Raw genomic sequence first — 25,235 nt, 5'->3', positions numbered from 1 at the left:
TTTAACATCTACTTTCCATGCTAGCATGGGTTACACACATGCATATTTGTGTATAAATGTGTGTGTGGTGTATATATGTGTGTGTGTATATATATATATATAATAATAATAATAATAATAATATGAGGGAATATTATTCCAAATTAGATGGTATAATTTAATATTTCATTATTGAATTGATAAAAGGTGGGTTTTTTCTAAGATATATATATATATATATATATATATATACACACATACATATATATATATGTGTGTATCTCAACTGATATATGTATATGTGTGTGTGTATCTCAACTGGTATATATATATATGATATATAAATATAAATATATGTGTGTATCTCAACTGGTGTGTGTGTATATATATATATATATATATATATATGTATATGTACTAAAGTACCCATATATGTGTGCGTATGTAACTAGAAAATGAGCCACATGAAGATGACAGGTATAGCTAGAAGATGGTTTAGATCTTATCAGAAGAACACAGAAACACAAGAGATGAAAATCATATTCCAGAAAAAAAAAATTTAATTGATATCATCACTCGTTTAAAAAAATATAAACATGTAACAATCAGCATAATATAGATTTCATTCTGTTTCGTCTTTAATTTATTTTCCATTTTCAAATTCTTTTAGTGAATCTTTAGTCATTTTATTTATTCATTAATCACAAAGACCTGATATTCTGAAGATTGGCAGAACCTTTAAATCAGTAAATATTTATGACTTTCTAAAGGATTTTTGAGGATTTGAGGGAAAGCAATTGGTTTCAAACAAGATATCGAAAAATGTATTACAGATTCAGCTTGCTAGGTGGGGAGCTGAGCTTAATCTTTACCTGTTTCAACACAGTTTTTCACCTGATATAATTATAATTATACATTAAATGTATTAAGTGAAATCATTTATTAATTATACATTTATTAATTAATTCTGGTGCACCTGAGCACTGTAAACAATAATTTCATTATTATTATTTTATTATTAATTTTCATTAATTCAAAATTAATTAGTTCTAAGGTAGGCACAAAGCCTGAAATTGGTAGGGTGGTGGTGGTGGTAGTGGAGAATGAGTACCTGCGATTAAATAGACCGCAGCATATTACTGGTACTTTATCCCACTGTTTCCAGATGTATGAGATGTGAAGTTGACTATCTGACTTTGGCACAAGGCCTCATATGTGTAGGGTGGATTAAATCTACCCTGGTACTAGAATGGTAATTATTTTATCAACTCCTGAAGGATGAAAGACAAAGGTGACACTGTGTGGCATCTTCAACAGTGCCTCATTCATTCTGCTATCCACCACCTCTTTTCCTATTCATGAATAATAATAATAATAATAATATAATAATAATAATAACGATAATAATAATAATAATAATAATAACGATAATAATAATAACGATAATAATAACAATGATAACAATGGCTTCAAATTTTGGCACAAGGCCAGCAATTTTGAGGGGATGGATTAATTGATACCATCGACCCCAGTACTTGACTGGTGGCTTATTTTATTGACCTTGAAAGGATGAAAAGCAAAGCTGACCTCAGCAGGATTTGAACTCAAAACATGAAAAACTAGAAATGTCACTAGACATATTTTTTCTGACAGCTTGCCACCTTATATAATAATAATAACCCTTTCTACTATAGGCACAAGTCTTGAATTTTGGGGAAGGGGTTAAGTTGATTAAATCGACCCCAGTACTCAAATGGTACTTTATCAACCTTGGAAGGATGAAAGGCAAAGTTGGCTTCAGTGGACTTTGAACTCAGAACATAGTGGCAGATGAAATACCACTAAGCATTTCACCCGGCGTGAAACGACTCTGCCAGCTCGCCACCTTATACAATAATAATATTCAAATTATTATTGGGGTCAATAATAATAATAATAATAATTATTATTATTATTATTATTATTTCAAATTTTTTTGGCACAAAGGCAGCTTGGGAAAGATGGGAATGAGTTGATTACATCAACCCCAGTGTTCAACTGGTACTTATTTTACAGACCCCGAAAGGATGGAAGGCAAAGTCAACCTCGGCGGAATTTGAACTCAGAACGTAGCAACAGATGAAATACCACTAAGCATTCCATCAAACATGCTAACATTTCTGCCAGTTCACCACCTTAATAATAATAATAATAATAATAAATATTCTTATACAATCTGTTTTATTTACATGCTGTATAACAGGTTTTATCTCTTTTCCTTACATTGTAAATGATGATTTTATTAAATTGAGATTTACCTGCCTATCATCATCATCATCATCATCATTTAATGTCTGTTTTCCATGCAGGCATGGGTTAGACAGTTTGACTAAGGACTGGCAAGCCGGAAAGCTGCACCAAACTCCAATCTGATCTGGCAAGGTTTCTACAGCTGAAAGCTGCCCTTCCTAATGCCAATCACTCCGAGAGTGTAGTGGACACTTTTTACATGCCAGGTGTTACTTGAAAGCAAATATAACTTAATACCATAAACTCTGCTTTTGCTAATCGCTTTATTTATCAAAACAAATAACAATTAAAAAGACTTCAGTCGTCACAATTTCACTGAAAGACTTACAGATATCACAACTTCAGTTCACTAAATTATAGTTACTTCAACCATCAGAGACTGGTGGCTATTACCATCAACTAGCTAAATAATTTCTGAAATAGGTGGTGGAATAACAGAAAAGTTGGCATCTCATTTCTCATTTTCTTTAGTTTTATCCTACCACTTTGCAAGTTCAAATCCTGCTTTGTCAACCTTTTATTTTTCGTATGACAATACAATAAGCACTGGTCAAGTATTTGTTGTTAAACAATTGATAATATGAATCACAAATTTGCATCTGGCCTTATGCCTTTATAAAAAAACCAAAAAAGAATCTGTTTGAACCAAGAGAGCTTTCTAGAAATAACAGCCAAACCTCCCTCAAATCATACCCTATGTGTTAAAAACGGGAAGGACACATTGAATAATGTAGCAGTATATACACTATGTATCGACAAAAGATTGGATGGTCATGGCTGGATCATAGGCCTGCTTGTTCAGAGCTGACCTGGGGCTGAATGGCAATCACCAGGAATATTTTAAATAGATATGAAACCAAATGACAAGAAGGATTAAATGTTTTTGTCAAGGGATTTAGTGAGATGCACAACCCGTGAACCAGAAGATATCAAATAACTGCTCTTCATGCTGATAACAATTTGTATTTAAACTCAAAATCTATGGAGACTGGTGGCAGACTGCAGCAGTAAAATTTTATCCAATACCATTTGTACAACGATTCAGTGTGTTGTTAGGCATGAGGGATGAAATGGTTTAATGTTAACGATAGGAATTGAGGTATAGCTGATTGAATCAATCCCACAATATTACAAATTTTATTTCTTCAAGCCTAAAAGCTTGAAAAGCGATATTAATGGTCAACTTTTACCTGATTTTTGAATTAGGTAGAGAGAGGAACAAAGGTATGTATTGTAAGGCATTAAATACAGCTCACATTTTACTACTGTCTGTACGCTACTAATACTGTTTTCTTCGAGTAGAACAAAAGCCAGAAAATGGGCTGAAGAGATGTATAGTCAATCAAATTGACACATTGATGAGAGAAGATGCTTAGAAAGGATGAAGGGGCAAAACTGATTAGAAAAAGAATTATTTCTTAGACAGGTACGATTTCAAAATTTTATAATTATTTCAAAGGGCAAAATCTAAAACAATGAATTTTTTTTTGTTTTTGCTTTTGCTAAATATGTTAACATTGTAAGACAATTCCAAAATGGAAATGAATTCATGTTGGGAACTGTTATTGCTGAGAATTTACACAGAACCAGCCACAATAATGGTTAGAATGGTTGCTTATGCTTCTAAACGGGGATTTCGCCTTAAGTTATGTACAAAATGACAAGAATACAGTCATTTAACAATAATCCTTTCTACTGAAGGCACAAGGCCTTGAAATTTTGAAGGAGGGGACTAGTTGATTACATTGACCCCAGTATTTCACTGGTACTTAATTTATCGACCCTGAAAGGATTAAAGGCAAAGTTGACCTCGGTGGAATAGTCATTGAACAATAATAATAGTTATAACAATAGTTTCAAATTTTAGTGCAAGACCAGTAAGTTTGGGAGAGTGGGGTAAGTTGATTACATTGACCCCAATGCATAACTGGTACTTATTTTATTGACCCTGAAAGGATGATACGCGAAGTCAAGTTCAACAGCATTTGACCTCAGAATGTAAAGACATGAAACGCCGCCAAGCATTTTGCCTGGTGTGTTACCAATTCTGCCAGCTCACTGCCTCAATAATGGTAATAACGTCTTAAATAGGCACAAGGCCAGACATTTTGTGGGAGAGAACAATCAACTATATCGATCCCAGTATTCAACTGGTACTTTGTTTTATCAATCCTGGAAGGATGAAAGGCAACGTTGACCGTGGAGAGGATTGAACTGTTACCTCAAAGAGCAGAAAAAAATACTGTGAGGTATTTTGTCCAACATCCTAAAGATATTGCCAATAATAATAATAATCTTTTCACAAGGCCTGAAATTTGAGGGGATGGGGTTAGTCAATTACATCAATCCCAGTATTTCACTGGTACTCATTTTATTGATCTTGAAAGGATGAAAGGTAATATTGATCTCAGCAGAATTTGAACTCAGAACATAAAGACAAACAAAATTCTGTTAAGCATTTTGCCTGGTATGCTAACGATTCTGCCAGCTTGCTGCCTTTAATAATAATAATAACAATAATAATGATTGTTTATAATTTAGATACAAGGCCAGCAAATTTGAGGGGAAAGGGCTAGTTGATGACATTGACCCCTAATAATTCACTGATATTTTTATAGACCCCGGATGAATGAAAAGTGAAGTCAACTTTGGTGGAATCTGAACTCTGAACGTAAAGGGCCGTAACTAAATACCACATAATTTTTTTATCTGACTCTACTGATTCTGCCAATGAACTGCCTTTATGATAATAACAACAATAATAATAATAATCATAAGAATAATAAATAACAATAACTATATTTAATTCCCCACCCCACCATCATAAAAGCAACAATGTCTGAAGTTTGTCTCAGAGATTAACACAATAACCATTTGTAATTTTTAAAACAATTTTTTCTCTCACAGTTACTCAAAGAAACCAAACCTTTACAACATATATATAATATATATATATATATATATATATATATACACACACATATATATATATATATGTACAGATACACGTATACCTAACCTGACAGTCAGTAATCCAACATATTTGTTGATTCTTCAAAAATTCTTGACTCCCTCACAACCATCTACTTTGAAATCATCATCTTTCAGCAACAGAAATCAAACTTCTCAGTTCATGATATTGTTGATGTTCTTCACGAGATGGAACAAAAAAAAAAAAATAATAATAAATAAATAAAGATGCTGATAGCCGGTTCGGTTCAATTGTCGGATGCAATATTTTATTTTCATTCAATGAATTTGGCTCCATGATCTGCAAAGGAAGAGAGAAAAAAAAATGTTAGAATAGGGTGGGAGAACAAAACAAAAGGATAAATAAAAATAAATAAATGAAGGAAAAGTTGTGACCACCACTGCAAATATTGGAAGCAGTGATGGCATTGTTGTCTTTGTCAGCATTTAACACTTTCATGAAATCGAAATCAAATTCAATGACTGGCATCCGTGCTAGTGGAGTGCTAAGAGCACCATCCGAGCGTGATCGTTGCCAGAGCAGCTAACTGGCTTCCATGTCGTGGCATGTAAAAAGCACCATTCGAGCCTGATCGTTACCAGCGCTGTTGCCTCACTGGCACTTGTGCCGGTGGTACATGAAAACACATTCGAGCGAGGTCGTTGCCAGTGCTGCTGGACTGGCTCCTGTGCAGGTGGCACATAAAAAACACCATTTCAAGTGTGGCTGTTGCCAGTACCGCCAGACTGGCTCTTGTGCCAGTGGCACGTAAAAAGCACCCACTACACTCTTGGAGTGGTTGGCGTTAGGAAGGGCATCCAGCTGTAGAAACTCTGCCAAATCAGATTGGAGTCTGGTGCAGCCATCTGGTTCGCCAGTCCTCAGTCAAATCATCCAACCCATGCCAGCATGGAAAGCAGACGTTAAACAATGATGATAATGATGATGATGAATCAATGCATACAATTAGACTCATGTGATTAAAATCACAATGATTGATATGACTGAGAGTTAAAGCAGAAATTAATTTTAGAAAAAGAACTTTTAATGAATCTATTAATTAAAAATAATGTTTAATTAATTAATATAGATTGCTACCATGATGATGTTTGAAACAGAATGAAACTTTTCTTCCATGAAAGGTTTTAGAGATCAATATTGATATGTGACATGTACTTTAAAATATTTATCTGTGTTGCTTACACGGCATAAAAGAAACAGCTTAAACATTAGTCAGAATATGTCTGATATATTCAATTTTGTTTTGTGTGTTAAAATTTGATTGCTGAAATAATAATAATGATTTGACTGATGAAATAATAATGATTTGATTCTCTTTTACTCTTTTACTTGTTTCAGTCAAATGACTGCGGCCATGCTGGAGCACCGCCTTTAGTCGAGCAAATCGACATCGGGACTTATTCTTTGTAAGCCCAGTACTTATTCTATCAGTCTCTTTTACCGAACCGCTACGTAACGGGGACATAAACACACCAGCATCAGTTGTCAAGCAATGCTAGGGGGACAAACACAGACACACAAACACACACAAAATAAATAAATAAATAAAAAAAAGCAAAGATGAAGTAAAAGAAAAGCAAACCAAACTGGCTTTTTTAGGTTGACCCTAGGGAAAATTGGAAGAAGTTTCTAATGTTTCAAGCCTAAGGTCTGGTACAACAAGAATAGGTGAGAAGAAGAGAAAAATAAAGAGAAAAGAACAAGCATGTTTCAATTATTTATATATATATATATATATATAAGTGATAATGGTGTCATTGAGACCCAAAGGTGTCAGGTAATGCTGAATAAGTTAAGTTCCAGATTCGGTAATTTTGTGAATAAAGGGTTCAACATTGGTTCTATGTTGGTTCTAACTATCCTCTCACACCGTCTCCAATGAAGGGATATAATTGATAAATATCCTAGAAACAGCTGTAAGTCCTTCTATCTATAAAAGCTCTAATATCTACGCATCCTTGGTTTTTTTATCTCATTACACAAAAAATTCTTATATATATATATATATATATATATACACACACACATATATATATATATATAGAATATGGGGGTTTAGTTCATTGGTAGTGTAAATAAATAGGTACACCAGGTAAGTGTTGTAACAGATTATCAGGATTCCCAGCTTGTAATTGAGATGGGAGCTATGGATCTATTTTAGGTTTCTGAATTAGCAGATATATATTTGTGAAAGAGGACAACAAACGCTGAGGCATAACAAGCATCTCAAGTCATATCCATTATTTTCTATTATTCTAATTTTCTAATTTAAGAATAATATAAACTAATGTATATGACTTGTGATGCTTGTTAGGCCTTGGTGTTTGTTGTCCCCTTTCACAAATACATACATATATGAGGTCCAAAGTGAAGAAAACCAAAAGACAGAGACAGGTGAAGGAGCAACAAACAAGCTGTATTAGTTTGGGGTTAATTTGAGGTTACCACGCACCTCATAAAACTAAGATTTCCTTTGACTTGCTGAGATTACTGTAGAGAGGGAGCTGGTTCCTTGCTAAATGATAGATCAAAGCATGAAAGTAGGAACCAGAACAGAAAAACTTTTTTCTGCTGTAGAGGAACTAAATCGCTAGTCATATTATAGAAGAATGAGTGGGAGTAACCAGGGTGGATAACAGTTCTTTTCTATTCTAGGTACAAGGCCCGAAATTTTGGGGGAGGGAGCCAGTCGATTAGATCAACCCCAGTATGCAACCAGTACTTACTTTATCGATCCTGAAAGTATGAAAGGCAAAGTTGATCTTGGCGGAATTTGAACTCAGAATGTAAAGACATGAAATACCTATTTCTTTACTACCCACAAGGGGCTAAACACAGACTGGACAAACAAGGACAGACAAACGGATTAAGTCGATTATTTCGACCCCAGTGAGTAACTGGTACTTATTTAAGTGACCCTGAAAGAATGAAAGGCAAAGTCGACCTTGGCGGAATTAGAACTCAGAACGTAACGACAGACGAAATACCTATTTCTTTACTACCCACAAGGGACTAAACACAGAGAGGACAAACAAGGACAGACAAATGGATTAAGTCGATTATATCAATCCCAGTATGTAACTGGTACTTATTTAACTGACCCTGAAAGGATGAAAGGCAAAGTCGACCTCGGCAGAATTTGAACTCAGAACGTAACGGCAGACGAAAAACCTATTTCTTTACTACCCTCAAGGGGCTAAACATAGAGCGGACAAACAAGGACAGACATAGGTATTAAGTCAATTACCTCGACCTCAGTGTGTAACTGGTACTTAATTTATCGACCCCGAAAGGATGAAAGGCAAAGTCAACCTCGGTGGAATTTGAACTCAGAACGTAACAGCAGATGAAATACCTATTTCTTTATTACCCACAAGGGGCTAAACATAGAGGGGACAAAGAAGGACAGACATAGGTATTAAGTCGATTACATCGACCCCAGTGTGTAACTGGTACTTAACTTATCGACCCCGAAAGGATGAAAGGCAAAGTCGACCTCGGCAGAATTTGAACTCAGAACATAGCGGCAGATGAAATACCACTAAGCATTTCACCTGGCATGCTAACGTTTCTACCAGCTCCCCACCTTAGGGTGGATAACAATTGCTCGAATAATGGTGTCGCAGAAAAAGACTAAATTACTGACTAGGCGTAGAGAGACAAAATAAAATTCCTCCAGTTTCATTTGTTAACTTATTGTTTAATATTAGATCAACAATTTTTTTCTGATGTAATTATTATGTAACAAAGCACAAGAAGTATATAGAGTGCAGCTCCACATTTATTTGTCTTGCCTGAGAGAGTTGATGAATGCTATTAGGTAGTAATTAACAGCTATAGATTACACATAAAAGATACAACACAAAGAGAAAAAGAACAAAGTGTGAGGCCGTGTCGTAGATGTAAATGAACACAGGATAATTTCATTATGGAGCTATTCCTCATATTTCACCATTGATTGGCTTGTGACATTTATGAAGGAATGGCATGAGTAGAGAGTGTTACATTTGCTATTGAGGCAATACTAATAGTTATTAGTTGGTCATTAGTCTGTCTAAGTGAGAATTTATTTGCGCACCACAAAATATAGTGACATAGATGCATACATATGTATAGTAGAAAGTAAAAGCAGGAAAAATTACATTATAAATCTCAAAATAGTGACACATCTGTAATACAAAAAGTATTGTATAAATGAATAAATAAAGTATAACTATGATTATTTAAAAAGATTTCAGATATCTTACGATTGTTTCATGAATGTATTATCTTTCAAAATGATCTCAAAAATTGCTTAGCATTATAATCATATATATATATATATATATATATATATATATATATACTCTTTTACTTGTTTCAGTCATTTGACTGCAGCCATGCTGGAGCACCACCCTTTTTAGTCAAGCAAATCGACCCCAGGATTTTTTCTTTGTAAGTCTAGTACTTATTCTATCGGCCTCTTTTGCTGAACCGCTAAGTTACGGGGGATGTAAACACACCAGCATGTTGTCAAGCGATGTTGGGAGAAAACACACACACACACACACACACACACACATATATATACATATATACGACTGGCTTCTTTCAGTTTCCATCTACCAAATCCACTCCCAAAGCTTTGGCCGGCCCGAAGCTATAGTAGAAGACACTTGCCCAAGGTGTCACACAGTGGGACTGAACCCAGAACCATGTGGTTGGTAAGCAAGCTACTTACCACACAGCTGGCTAGGGGAGCAGGCCAACATTCCTTCTTATTCTGTGGCAGTGTAACCGGATCTACATGAAGTGGAACGTTTTGTTCAAGAACACAACATGCTGCTTGGTCTGTGAATTGAACCCATGGTCAAGCAATCACGTGTGCAGCATCCTAACCACAAGGGTACATACCTTCACACATACACCTTCATCATTGTTATTGTTTAAAGTCCGTCTTCCATGTTGGCATGGGTGGAATGGCCTGACAAGAGCTTGCACCAGACTTCTGTCACTGCTTTGGCAAGATTTTTACAGCTGGATGCCCTTCTTAGTGCCAACCATTCAGCAGAATGGACTTAGTGCCTTTTTTACATGGCACAAGCACAGGTGAGGTCAGTTTTGGCAAGGTTTCCACAGTTGGATGCCCTTCCAAATGCCAACCACTTGATAATGATGATAATGGTGATGGTAGTGGTGATGGTGATGGCGATGATGATGATGGCAATGGCGGATATAATGGCAATGGTGATGATGATGGTGGTGGTAAGAATGGTGATGGTGGTAGTGATGGTGATGATGATGTCAGTAATAATAATGATGATGATGGTAATAATAGATCCGATGATGACAGTCATGATGATGATGATGTCATACATAAGTGATAAAAGTCACAGTCAAAAAGAATTCTGTGAAGAAAAAAAAAATCCCCCACCCCACCAAAAATAAAAACCCCAACAAAACAATGTTGTTGAACTAAATTTGAGTGACTCTGTTTAAAGACAGCATTTCCGACACTCGTCTGCTTCATTCATCAGACACATACTTTTAATGAATGTTCTCATTGGCTCATTATAACGACAAAGCGAATTAGATCAGGCATTGGTTAATTTTTGTTCTTGCAAATGGTCGTAAGTAGTCTTTCATTTAGACAACAATCAAGACATTTTCTTTTCTTTAAGTGGCTGATGGTGATAGTCATGGCGGGAGGGGAAGGGAATGGTAGAAAGAGAGGGAGGGAAACAGGAAACAAGGGCGGTAGGGAGAGAGAGAGAGAAAAGATTATTCTGTGCACAACTTGGAGAAATAATTCCTTCTTTTACTGCCCCCCCCCCTCTGCCGTTCCATCTTAGAGAAGGAAAGTGAGAATGTAAAGTGCTTAGACTATTTGTTAATTGTCTGAGGAACAGAATATTCAATTTTAGGGAAAAAAGAGGAATAAAAGGGTCTGTTTTGCTATTTAAGCACACAAACATGTGTGTGTGAGTGTGTGTGTGTGTATGTGTTTGTGTGTGTGTGCTGATGAGAGAGGGTGTGTATGCATATGTGTGTGTATGTGTGTTTGTGTGTGCATGCCAATGAGAGAGGGTGTGAATGCATATATGTATGTGTGTGTGTGTTTGTGCATGTATATGCATATGTATAGGCGCAGGAGTGGCTGTGTGGTAAGTAGCTTGCTAACCAACCACATGGTTCCGGGTTCAGTCCCACTGCGTGGCACCTTGGGCAAGTGTCTTCTGCTATAGCCCCGGGCCGACCAATGCCTTGTGAGTGGATTTGGTAGACGGAAACTGAAAGAAGCCTGTCGTATATATGTATATATATATATATATATATATATATATGTATGTGTGTGTGTTTGTGTGTCTGTGTTTGTCCCCCTAGCATTGCTTGACGACCGATGCTGGTGTGTTTACGTCCCCGTCACTTAGCGGTTCGGCAAAAGAGACCGATAGAATAAGTACTGGGCTTACAAAGAATAAGTCCCGGGGTCGAGTTGCTCGACTAAAGGCGGTGCTCCAGCATGGCCACAGTCAAATGACTGAAACAAGTAAAAGAGTAAGAGTATGTATGTCAAAGTGAGTGCATAACAGAATGAGTGCAAATCTGTGTGCATGTGTGTGTCTTAGAATGTGTTCCCATATATGTGTGTGTATGAGCGTGTGTATGTGAATGTATGTACATATGTATGTGAAAGTGAGTATGTGTGCATAACAGAATGTGTGCGTGTATGTATGTATGCATGTGCAGGCGTGCCTATGTGGTTGAGAAGCTTGATTTCCAACCCTGTGAGCTTGGGTTCAGTCCCACACTGTGACAAGTGTCTTCTTCAACAGCTCCAGGCTGACTAAATATTTGTGGTTGGAATCGGCAAACGGTACGACTTTCCATCAGTTACAACAACAAGTGTTCCAGTTGATCGAATCATCAGAACATCCTGCTCATGAAATTAACGTACAAGTGGCTGAGCATTCCACAGACATATGTACCCTTAACCCTTTCGTTACCAACCCGACTGAAACTGCATCAGGCTCTGTGTAGTACAAATGCCTTGATTTCATAAGTTCTTAATTAAAATCTTCCACCAAACCTTAGTCACAATTTATGTTCCTTACACTAGCTTAATGATAACGAAGTTATTTTACTAAATCCTTTGTTATATTTAAAATTAATTGAAAGAAACAGAGGATCTCAACAGAAATATGGCAACAAAAGGGTTAAAGTCACCATGATATTTTTAACCCTTTTGTCACCAGCCCAGCTGAAACCGGCTCTGGCTCTGTAGTACAAATGTCTTGTTTCCATAAGTTCTGAATTGAAATCTCCACCAAACCTTGTACCTCGGAGGGTAACTTTCTAAGTGCAATCCCATGGCATCATGACCAAATGGGGTCTCCCATATATATATATATATATATATATATATATATATATATATACATACATATATATATGTATATAGGCGTAGGAGTGGCTGTGTGGCCAGTAGCTTGCTTATGAACCACATGGTTCTGGGGCCAGTCCCACTGCATGGCACCTTGGGTAAGTGTCTTCTACTATAACCTCGGGCCAACCAAAGCCTTGTGAGTGAATTTGGTAGAAGGAAACTGAAAGGCTTTAGATGTTTTCGCTCAATAAACACTTGCAACGCCTGGTCTGGAAATTGAAACCGCGATCCTACGACCACAAGTCTGCTGCCCAAACCACTGGGCCATTGCACCTCCACACACACACACACACACACACACATATATATAATCAAAATAAACAACAAGGATATCCAGGGGTAATGCAGTATGATCGTTTCATGCTGGTGCCATATAAAAAGTACAGGTGTCTTGTGAATTATCTGGTAACTTCACTGGTGCCAGTACAACATGAAAAGCACTTAGTTCACTCTGTAAAATGGTTGATGTTAGGAATGGCATCCAGCAACAGAAACCATACCAATGCAGACACTGGTGATGTACAGTCTTCTGGCTTGTTGAACTGTCCAACCCATGCCAACATGGAAAGCTGACATTAGATGATGATGATGATGATGGTAATAATGATATCAAGCCATGAAGAATAATCCTCATGTTTCCTGCATGGTAACTGGTAAGGATTGGCAGCAAATTCTGTCTCATTCATGTAAGCATGGGAAAATTAATGTTAGAATGATGATGATTGACAAATACGAGGGGACGCTGAGAAATTCCTGGTTTTGAATACAAGAAAACACAGGAGAATCAGTTAATTATGATTTTATTCGACATGTTCCCCTCTCAGATTCACATGCTTATTGCAGTGGTCCTTTAGTTTTGCTAAGCCCTGTAAAAGAACTTGAAAAGTTGGGTTTCCAACCAGGCCTTTCACAATATCCTTAAAACCAGGAACTTTCCATCACCCCCTCATATACATGTGTGAGTATATGTGTATATATGTGTGTGTGTGTATTCTTATATTCTAAGTACTTACACTTATGTGCATGAAATATATTCTTTTTTACTCTAAGCAAAATGCCCGAAATTTTGGGGAAGGTGGTCAGTCGATTATATCGACCCCAGTACGCAACTGGTACTTAATTTATTCACCCTGAAAGGATGAAAGGCAAAGTTGACCTCGGTGGAATTTGAACTCAGAACGTAACGGCAGACGAAATACGGCTACGCATTTCGCCCAACGTGCTAATGTTTCTGCCAGCTCACCGCCTTAAATACTCTTTCTGCTCTGGGCACAAGGCTCTAAATTTTGGGGGACAGTGGAAGCCAATCGATTAGATTGACCCCAGTATGTAACTAGTACTGAATTTATTGACCTTGAAATGATGAAAGGCAAAGTTGACCTCGGCGGAATTTGAACTCAGAACATAAAGACAGATGAAATACCACAAAGTATTGCACCTGGCGTGCTAACGTTCCTTATTTCTTTACTGCCCACAAAGGGCTACACACAGAGGGGACAAACAAAGAAAGACAAACAGATTAAGTCAATTATATCGACCCCAGTGCATAACTGGTACTTATTTAATCGACCCCGAAAGGATGAAAGGCAAAGTTGACCTCAGCGGAATTTGAACTCAGAACGTAACGGCAGACGAAATACCTATTTCTTTACTACCCACAAGGGGCTAAACAGAGAGGAAAATCAAGGACAGACAAACGGATTAAGTCGATTACATCGACCCCAGTGCGTAACTGGTACTTATTTAATCGTCCCCGAAAGGATGAATGGCAAAGTTGACCTCGGCAGAATTTGAACTCAGAACATAACGCAGATGAAATACGGCTATGCATTTCGCCCAGCGTGCTAACATTTCTGCCAGCTTCCCGCCTTGCATCTGAAATATTTTATCCAAGATATAAATACAAAACTTCACTGTAACAGATAAAACTGATAAAAAAAACAATGATGCCGATAAGGATAGTGATAGAGTGGTAGTATTGGTAGTAGTAGTGGTGGTGTGTTGGTGATAGTGGTAGTATAGTGTTCAGTAATATTAACAGTGACCTACTTCAATCACATTTCCAATTCCACACTAAACAAAAGTCCTTTATACCAAGATCTCCGCATAAGCAGTAACCAAAATTACACCACGGAACCACAGAAACATTTTAATTAGTTTTGCTTTTTTTTTTTATTTTCTATCATTTTTTTTTTTAGTTTCTTTAGCTTCTTTTATTATATTTCTTTTGTTTTATCCACATTATTCTTTTTACTGTTGTTTTACTTTTCCCTTCGATAAATTACTACTTTCTAGCATAGCTCAGGTAAGGTCTTCCACCTGAACACCTGCCAACAGACTTCACTAGTAAAATAGCTCAGGTGAGGTTAAGTTATTCGGTGGAAGATTTTTTTAAAAACGGTCATTATTAGATACGAACACTCAACTCCACTCCACTATTAAGGAAATGTTGTCAGTACACAGTCAAACTAAATTAGATGTCAGACAGTTAACTTAATGCCAAACTACCTTTAGTTTCTTTTTTTTTGTTTCTTTTTGCTGTTTGTTCTACCGTTCTGTATACTCTTTACTCTTTTACTTTGACTGCGGCCATGCTGGAGCACTGCCTTTTTTTTTTTTTTTTAATCGAGCAACTCGACCCCGGGACTTATTCTTTTTGTAAGCCCAGTACTTATTCTATCGGTCTCTTTTGCCGAACCGCTAAGTAACGGGGACATAAACACACCACCATCGGTTGTCAAGCAATGCTAGGGGGACAAAACACACTCACACAAACACACACATGCATATATATATATATATATATATATACATATATACGACGGGCTTCTTTCAGTTTCTGTCTACCAAATCCACTCACAAGGCCTTGGTCGGCCCGATGCTATAGTAGAAGACATTTGGCCAAGGTGCCACGCAGTGGGACTGAACCCGGAACCATGTGGTTGGTAAACAAGCTACTTACCACACAGCCACTCCTACGCCTGTATATTTTTTTTGTTTTGTTTTGTTTTCTTTTGACAGGGTGACTGTGATGCGTTCTGAGATTGTTCTACCCTCGCGTTTGCTATGAGTTATACAAACGTTACTAGCTACCTGCGGCAGCTGAACTGAATGTTGTCCACAATCATATTTTTAGCTGTCGCTGTTGCTTTTGTATTTGTGCAGTAGTAAAACAAAAAAACAAAAAACAAAAAACAAAAAAATAAATAAAAATAAAAAAAACAAAAAACAAAAAAAATAAATAAAAATAAAAAAATAAAAGAATTGCCTGCAACAAAAAGTGCAATAAAGTGTAGCTTATGCAAGCAGCCACAGTGATTGCAACAGCATGATCATCTGGAAAGGCAACACGTAGCGTATGATGCAAGATGGTTAGATTGTTTTTACTCATTACCCAATTCTCTCTCCAGCCTCTCTATCTCTTCCTCTTGCCTCTTCCTCTTCCTCCAGCCTCTTCCTCTCCTTCCAGCCTCTCCTTCTCCCTCCAGCCTCTCTATCTCTTCCTCTTCCTCCAGCCTCTTCCTCTAGCCTCTTCCTCTCCTTCCAGCCTCTCCTTCTCCCTCCAGCTGCTGCCTCTCCACCCCACTCTCTCACATGGAGTAGCATAGTCTGGTAACATTTATATCAGCATGCAGCGCCAGGCCGAAAGACTAAACTTAACAAACAAACCAACTTAACTTGTTTATACTGAAATTGTAGAAGAGTTGAAGAAGTCACGAAGATTTTCAAAAGCATAAACTAAGCATTCACTTGCAGAAACATGAATATACCGGAGCCGTCTATATTGCAAATTATTCTCAGTATTATAAACAGCGCCACTGTTTGTATTATGTAAAATTTTAAAAAAATTTTTAAAAAATAGCTTAACACTTGCTAGGCTGAAAAATCAAAGAATTTTCCCCACCCCCTGTTTTTTTAATTTTTATTTTATGGCTTTTCTAGCACTAGTAGAATAGGTAAAATCTGTTCATTAACCTTTCAAGATCAGATTTATCTAATACTAAGTCTTGAAATGAGTAGAATTCTTCTCAGGAAATCCAATGTCAACACTTGATAGACAGAATATTTAAGAGATGGTTTTGAATGATAATCTGTCCAGATAGAAAACTATACTATCATAAATAAATCATCATTATCATTATCATCATTTAAAGTTTATTTTCCATGCTGGCATCGGTTGGAGGGTTTGACAAGTACCTGCTAAGCATTTCGCCTGGTGCTAACGTTTCTGCCAGCTCACCGCCAAATATTCTTTTCTACTCTAGGCACAAGGCCTGAAATTTTGGGGGAGGGGGCCAGTCGATTAAATTGATCTCAGTATGCAACCAGCAATTTATCGATCCTGAAAGGATGAAATGCAAAGTTGATCTCAGTGGAATTTGAACTCAGAACATATAGACAGACGAAACACCACTAATCATTTTGCCCGGCATGCTAACGTTTCTGCCAGCTCACTGCCAAATGTCCTTTTCTATTCTAGGCACAAGGCCCAAAATTTTGGGGGAGGGGGCCAGTCGATTAGATCGACCCCAGTACACAACTGGTGCTTAATTTACTGACCCTGAAAGAATGAAAGGCAAAGTTGACCTCAGCGGAATTTACAGTCAGAACATAAAGACAGACAAAACACTGTTAAACATTTTGCCCGGTGTGCTAACATTTCCACCAGCTCGCCGCCTTATACACACACAATTATTGACAGTTGGCAGAAGCTACAGAGTGACTCAAGGTCTGAGAGTTTTGTGTGTTGGTACTTATCACTTGGTTTCAAATCAAAGGGGCATCCATTTATATGCTGGTGATAATGGAGCTTCCCAGGATTGTTCTGGAACAAATTATAAAAGCAATTACAATGTCAAATGCTTAATGTATGTTTTTCAAATGGTTTGCTCATTACCCTGTTCAGAAATCTAATGAGAAATACGAATATAGTAAGAAGTGGGGAACATAACTCATTGATTTGTTTCATTCTAACCATTTCTGAGAGTAACGGAGATGTAAAGAAGTGAAGACATTACAATACTTTGCAAAGTTAGTGAAGTATAGAATATTATAGAAAAAATAGTAAAAAAAAAAACTCTGAGATTAATTATTGCTTAGAGACACCATCCTTGTGGAAAGTGACAGTTAAGTACGAGCAAAGTAGCTGAGAATTCCACAGACATATGCACTCTTAATGTAAGCCTCAATGAGATTCAGCGTGACACAGAATGTGACAACCTAGGAAGTTTAACATGAACAAATCAACCCCTATACTTATTTCAAGTCTGGCACTTCTCTCAGTTTCTTTTGACCAAACCACTAAGTTATGGGGATGTAAACAAAACAACACTGGTTATCTAGCAGGGTGATGCACAAACTCAAAAACATGCATGCACACACACACATACACAATGAGCTTCCACAAATTTTCTGTCAACCAAATTCTATCACAAGGCTTTGGCTGGCTCAAGGCTATGGTAAAATAATCTTCCCCAAGCTGCCTTGCAGCAGGACTGAACCCACGACCATATGGTTGTGAAGCAAAACAGTCATACCTGTGAATATATATATATATATATATATATATCAAAATAAGCAACAAAGATATCCAAGGTAGTGTAGTACAATTGTTTCATGCTACTTCATTTTATTAAACACTAAGTATTACATCAGTTTTAAAATGTTGAGCAATCTTCAACCACATATAGAAGATTGCTCTACATTTTAAAACTGATGTAATACTTACAGTGTTTAATAAAATGAAGTAGCACGAAACAATTGTACTACTCTACCTTGGATATCCTTGTTGCTTATTTTGATTATAATCACCCCATTTGATTTATATGGATAATACCATACAAAATTCTGGTGCCTTTAACTTAAGTACCATATTCATCTGAATCTAAATTTTGCTGAACTTACATATATATATATATATATATGAATTAAGGCTGCTGGAAACTACTGCGTAAATATTAAGCAATGAGCTAATAATGCTCACCCTGCTTCATCACGTTGGTAATTATTATTAGATTTTTGAGGCTCTGAATAAAATATCTGTATACTTCGTTAATTGTTTGTGTTTGGGGTCGATGGCATCTTTGAGCAATTAGCATCAGTGTGTGTGTGTGTGTGTGTGTTCCATACATCTCTGATCATTAAGGTATTTACAGAAACTGCTGTAAGTAGCAGCAGTGTTGTTAGTTGACCTTGTGAGTCAATCAATTAGTAATTCATTTATCTCGTTAATGAGCGATAAACAGAATCGACTACGTGACATTTCTTAATCAGAGGCATCCCTCCATCTAACGTAGCAACAGGTTTTTGACACAAATAACTCCAAGAAAAAACTACCTGCCTCATTTTGCGTAGCGTATTCTCTGCATCAGAGGTTTTCCCACTCAGAATGTTTTGTTCATAACAAAAATGTTCAGTTTTCCTTCGGCAACCTTACAGGCTACAATGGAAACTGCTATGTCCAAGATACAGACCACCATTTACTGTTGTCCACATTGGGTCATAGAGAGTAAAGTATATTTACAAAGGACACAATCACAAACTATTGACCCTTAAACTGGTCAATTTATAAACTTTTGAGAGAATATGAAATAATTGATTTTTGGAACAGTGAATCTTGAAGCACATAATGCTATAAATAATATCATATAATTATTGGGTTGAAAAAGCCTTTTGGATAGAACAGTCATGGGCTGCGTTTGACCAGCTATTATTTATATCTGTGTCTATGCACTTTGAGAACCACTATTCTGAAAAAAATGATTTCGCAATCGCTCATCATCCAGTGTTTTAATTAGGGATTATAATTATTATTACTATATATATATATATATAGCAGTGGAGAAATATTATCTTGCTAGGAAACAGATAAGGGTTGCAAGCAGGAAGAGCATCTGGATGTAAAAAATCTGTCTCAATAAATTTATTACAATCCATGCATGTATGGAAAAGTAGATGTCATGATGATGATGATGATAATAATAATAATAATAATAATAATAATATAATAATAATAATAATATAATATATGAGAACAGTACTACTTTAATGTGCAAAGGTCAAACTAAGAGAATAAAAAGAAAATGAGAAACTGCTATGATTTATTTTGTTTCCACGATGCTCTAAGTGTATAGTCTAAATATATTTCGCCTTAGCACTGTAGGAACCGATTTGAACTAATTTATACTTTTATCTAAATGGGACATAGAACATTTATGTAACTGGGAATCACTTCCATTACAATACACATGACATCCTGTTGCGTGATTTGTTCATATTTATCAAACTGAGATAAAAATGTAGACCAAAGCAATTTAAAAGTCTTTTTATTATTATTTTGCTTTTTGCTATTTTTTGTCCATTTTTTTTTCATGCCAGTGTATTAACAGAAAAGTATGTCTAACTTCTGGTAGTTGCTCTGATTTAGGTTCTTATTGGCACCAAAAAAATTAATGGTATCTGTCTCCTGGGACAGGACATCAATCTATCTCAGCTGGCATTTCCTAATTATATACAATAGTTTATTGTCAATATCTTGGTGAACCAAGAAGGATTTTTATTGCTGTTTAGATTGAGGTCATTCTTTGACCTAACTAACGGTCAAAGGTGTTCAAACTGTGACTATCCTGTCCTTTATTTATTTATTTTAGGATATGGTGTATCTAGGATTATTTTAATCAATGTTTCCTAGCAATATTAAAAAGTGGAAAAGTATAAGATGAGGTGAAGAGCTGGCAAAATTATTACCATTAGAGATGAACCCCATCTCCCAGGATATACACAACGAGCACAAACTGACTCAAACTCGCTCCTACACATGTCAAATTTAAGCAGAGAATACAACCTGGCAACCACACCAGACTCTGAGGGTGGAGTCTTCGACTTGGCCTGAGCATGGACTCAAACCCAAATGAAATGAAATGAAATGAAATATCAGACAAAATGCTTAGCAGCATTCCTTCTGGTTACTCTTTTAATTGTTTCAGTCATTTGACTGCGGCCATGCTGGAGCACCGCCTTTATTCAAACAAATCGACTCCAGGACTTATTCTTTGTAAGCCTAGTACTTATTCTATCGGTCACTTTTTCCAAACCGCTAAGTTACGGGGACGTAAACACACCAGCATCGGTTGTCAAGCAATGTTGGGAGGATGCGCTTCTTTCAGTTTCCATCTACTGAATCCACTTGCAAGGCTTTGGTTGGCCCAGAGCTATTACAAAAAACATTTGCCCTGGGTGTGGCACACCATGGAATTGAACCCAGAACCATGTGGTTGTGAGGAAAACTTCTTACCACACAGTGCTTCTGTTTCATCATAGATGTAAGTATTCAGTCTTGTGACAATAAATAGTCTTTTCTCCTATAGGCACAAAGTCTGAAATTTGGGGGAGAGGGAATAATCGATTATATCAACCCCAGTGCACAACTGGTACTTAATTTATCACCCCCGAAAGGATGAAAGCCCAAGTCAACCCTGGCTGAATTTGAACTCAAAACATAGCGACAGGCGAAATACTACTAAGCATTTCGTCCAGCATGCCAACGTTTCTTATTTCTTTATTCCCCAGAAGGGGCTAAACATAGAGGGGACAAACAAGGACAGACAAAGGGATTAAGTCGATTATATCGACTCCAGTGCATAACTGGTACTTAATTTATTGACCCTGAAAGCATGAAAGGCAAAGTCGACCTCGGCGGAATTTGAACTCAGAACGTAACGGCAGATGAAATACCTATTTCTTTACTACCCACAAGGGCCTAAACACAGAGAGGACAAAGAAGGACAGACAAATGGATTAAGTTGATTATATCGACTCCAGTGCTTAACTGGTACTTATTTAATCAACCCCGAAAGGATGAAAGGCAAAGTCGACCGCGGCAGAATTTGAACTCGGAATGTAATGGCTGACGAAATACCACTAAGCATTTCGCCCGGCGTGCTAACGATTCTGCCAGCTTGCTGCCTTTCTTGTGATAATAAATAATGCTGTACAGAGTGACATAACAAAAGAACGTTTGTGTAACTCGAGTGGAATGGTTATTACAAGGCGTCTTTGTGTCACGTACCATTTTAATGACATTTCTCACTATCATATAAGTCTGTCACTGTGTGGTTTACAAGCTTGCATTCCAACTACATGGTTGCAGGTTCAATCCCACACTGGGCTATGATGCAATCTTTAAGACCTGACAGATTTAGTCAAACCATAATTGTGCCAGCAGGGAACATTACTCTTTTACTCTTTTACTTGTTTCAGCCAATTGACTGTGGCCATGCTGGAGCACCGCCTTTAGTCAAGCAAATCGACCCCAGGACTTCTTCTTTGTAAGCCTAGTACTTATTCTATCAGTCTCTTTTGCCAAACCGCTAAGTTACAGAGACATAAACACACTAGCATCGGTTGTCAAGCGATGTTGGGAGAACAAGCACAGACACACAAACACACACATATATATATATACACATATACATATATACGACGGGCTTCTTTCAGTTTCCATCTACCAAATCCACTCACAAGGCTTTGGTCGGCTCGAGGCTATAGTAGAAGACACTTACCCAAGGTGCCATACAGTGGGACTGAACCCGGAACCATGTGGTTGGTAAGCAAGCTACTTACCACAAAGCCACTCCTATGCCTATGGACATTTTATTTATACTTTTACCTTCTTTTTCCTTCTATTATTATATGTATATATGTGTGTGTGTGTGTGGTGTGTGTGTGTGTGTGTGTGTGTATACATGCGCTTGTGTGTGCGTGTGTATTTATGTCTCGGTATTTGTCCCTCACCATTGTTTGACAACTTGTTTTGGCCCCTGGGTTCACGAAATATACCAAACACAGGCCTTATTCAAAATATTGCGTTTGAAAAAGGCCCTTAGCTCTGACCATGTGATGGCACTCTGTAACAGCATCACCAGCTAATAAATGTCTGAACATAATCGTTGACCACAATGCACTCATTTGGCACGAATCTATGTAAAGCCAAGGGGATCACAATTATAGGGAACATGGACATTAAATGATGATGATGATGATGATGATGATGAGGATGGATGCACAGCATCCTAATGGATATTGCAAAATATCCCATTTGATGTCTAGCAATTCTGCTAAATCACTATCTGTAACTGGTTCTTTAATTATGAAACCCGAAAGGATGAAAAATAGAAGTTGACCTTGGCATGAATTGAACTCAGGACACAGAGAGCCATTATAGATTTATCTGACACTCTAATGACTCAGCCAATTTGCTGTGATATATGTTCTTACATTCTTAATCTTAAATTTTTTATATTTTACTAGCTTCAGTTTACTGGACTGTGGCCAGGCTGGGGCACTACCTTCAAGGGTTTAGTCAAACAAATTGACCCCTGGGAATATTCAAAAGAAAAAAATATATGTTTGGTATGTACTGTATCAATCTCTTTTGACAAACTGCTATGTTAGAGAGAAGTAAGCAAGCCAACACAAATTGTTAAGCAGTCAAGAGACAAATACAAAGATACATCCTTGCAGACACACACACATGATGGGCTTCCACACAGTTTCCGCTTAAGGCAGTAGTCAGCCTTGGGCTATAGTAAGACACTTGCCCAAGAAGCCCCATGGTCGGACTGTGGGACTGAACCTGAAACCACATGGTTAACAAGTGACCTTCCTACCATGCCTTCACCTATCAATGAAGAATATTTAAACTGTAAAATGGAAAGCCATTTTTTTTCCCCATCACCCATCTTAATCACTTCTTTATCTAATTGTTAACGAAAACAAAAGCAATCTGCATAATTTTTGTAATAAAATTCAGTCACGAAAAGCAGACTAATATACATGCAGTAAGTTTTCTATATACATAATCAAATAAATATTCATTGAAAATTTGACTGCCAATGTATATTAGATTTGTGTGTGAGTGTACATTATATATATATAATGTATGTACACTCACACACAAATCCAATATACATTGGCAGTCAAATTTTCAATATATATATATATATATATATATATATATATATATATATACACAAGCACACACACACATCAATATATTATATAGGTGTATATATATATATATATATATGTATATACACACATGCATCAATTTATATATATATATATATAATATATATATATATTATATATATCGATATATATGTTTATACATATCGATATATATATATATACATACACAAGCACACACATCAATACACTCATATATATATATATATATATATATATATATGCATATTTATTTCTTTATTGCCCACAGGGAGTTTAGCGTAGAGGGGACAAACAAGGACAAAGGGATTAAGTTGATTACATTTATCCCCAGAGCATAACTGGTACTTATTAAATCGACCTCGAAAAGAGGAAATGCAAAGTTGACTTTGGCGGAATTTGAACTCAGAACGTAACAGCATATTAAATACTGCTAAGCATTTTGCCCAGTGTAGAAACAATTCTGCTAGCTCGCTGGTCTCATATATATATATATATATGTGTGTGTGTGTGTGTAGGTCAAGTGGCCCACTGGTTAGGGCAGCAGACTCATGGTCATAACATTGCAGTTTCTATTCCCAGACTGGGTGTTGTGAGCAAAAACACCATAAAGCTCCACGAGGTTTCTGCAGGGGGTGGCGAACCCTGTCGTACTCTTTCACCACAACTTTCTCTCACTCTTTCTTCCTGTTTCAGTTGTACCTCTATTTCAAAAGGGCCAGCCTTGTCACACTCTGTGTCACGCCGAATCTTCCCGAGAACTACATTAAGGGTAGACGTGCCTGTGGAGTGCTCAGCCACACGTTAATTTCATGAGCAGGCTGATCGGAACAACTGGAACCTTCATCATAGTAACTGATGGTGTGCCACGGTTTATATATATATCGTCAACTTACATTCTCTTTCCATGCTAGGAGTGGCTGTGTGGTTCCGGGTTCAGTCCCGCTGCGTGGCACCCTGGGCAAGTGTCTTCTGCTATAGCCGACCAAAGCCTTGTAAGTGGATTTGATAGACAGAAACTGAAAGAAGCCCGTCGTATATATGTATGTATATATTTGGGGGAACAAACACAGACACACAAACATATACACACATGCATACACACACACGCATGTGTGTGTATATATATATATACACCGATGGTGGTGTGTTTACGTCCCCGTGACTTAGCAGTTCGTCAAAAGAGACTGATAGAATAAGCACTAGGCTTACAAAGATAAGTCCTGGGGTCGATTTGCTTGACTAAAGGCGGTGCTCCAACATGGCCACAGTCAAAGGACTGAAACAAGTAAGAGAGTAAAAGAGTATACATATATATATACACATATACATAGCATCATCATTTAACATCCTCTATTCCCATGCTGATATATATATATATATGTGTGTGTATATATATATATATATGTATATATTAATAAAAGGAATTCCAACCTTGTCTGATTTTCACGTTTTATTTACAATCTTATAATGATATAAGATAATATAATAAAATAAAATAAAATAAAATAATAGAATGTTAAATGTTTATTCTGATTGAACTAG

At 36.9% G+C, this 25,235-nt stretch overlaps 2 long non-coding RNA genes across 2 annotated transcripts in view; one reads left to right on the top strand and one right to left on the bottom strand.

The window, feature by feature from the left end:
• Window positions 1-13,558, top strand: part of LOC118762405 — a 28,397-nt gene extending 14,839 nt beyond the window's left edge. Inside the window, exon 3 of the long non-coding RNA XR_004998150.1 lies at window positions 13,423-13,558. This is a non-coding gene — a long non-coding RNA (uncharacterized LOC118762405). The remainder of the gene's footprint in view (window positions 1-13,422) is intronic.
• Window positions 3,458-5,535, bottom strand: LOC118762403. Its single transcript, XR_004998148.1, has 2 exons — window positions 5,023-5,535; window positions 3,458-4,563 (listed from the first exon to the last, which is right to left on the bottom strand). It is a non-coding gene; the product is annotated as an uncharacterized LOC118762403 (long non-coding RNA).
• Window positions 13,559-25,235: the final 11,677 nt, after the last annotated feature.

Source organism: Octopus sinensis, linkage group LG3 (genome assembly GCF_006345805.1).
Source record: "Octopus sinensis linkage group LG3, ASM634580v1, whole genome shotgun sequence".
In the NCBI taxonomy this organism is placed as follows: Eukaryota; Metazoa; Mollusca; class Cephalopoda; order Octopoda; family Octopodidae; genus Octopus; species Octopus sinensis.
Note: the sequence above shows the minus strand (reverse complement) of the source record. Positions and strands in the feature narration are given on the sequence as shown.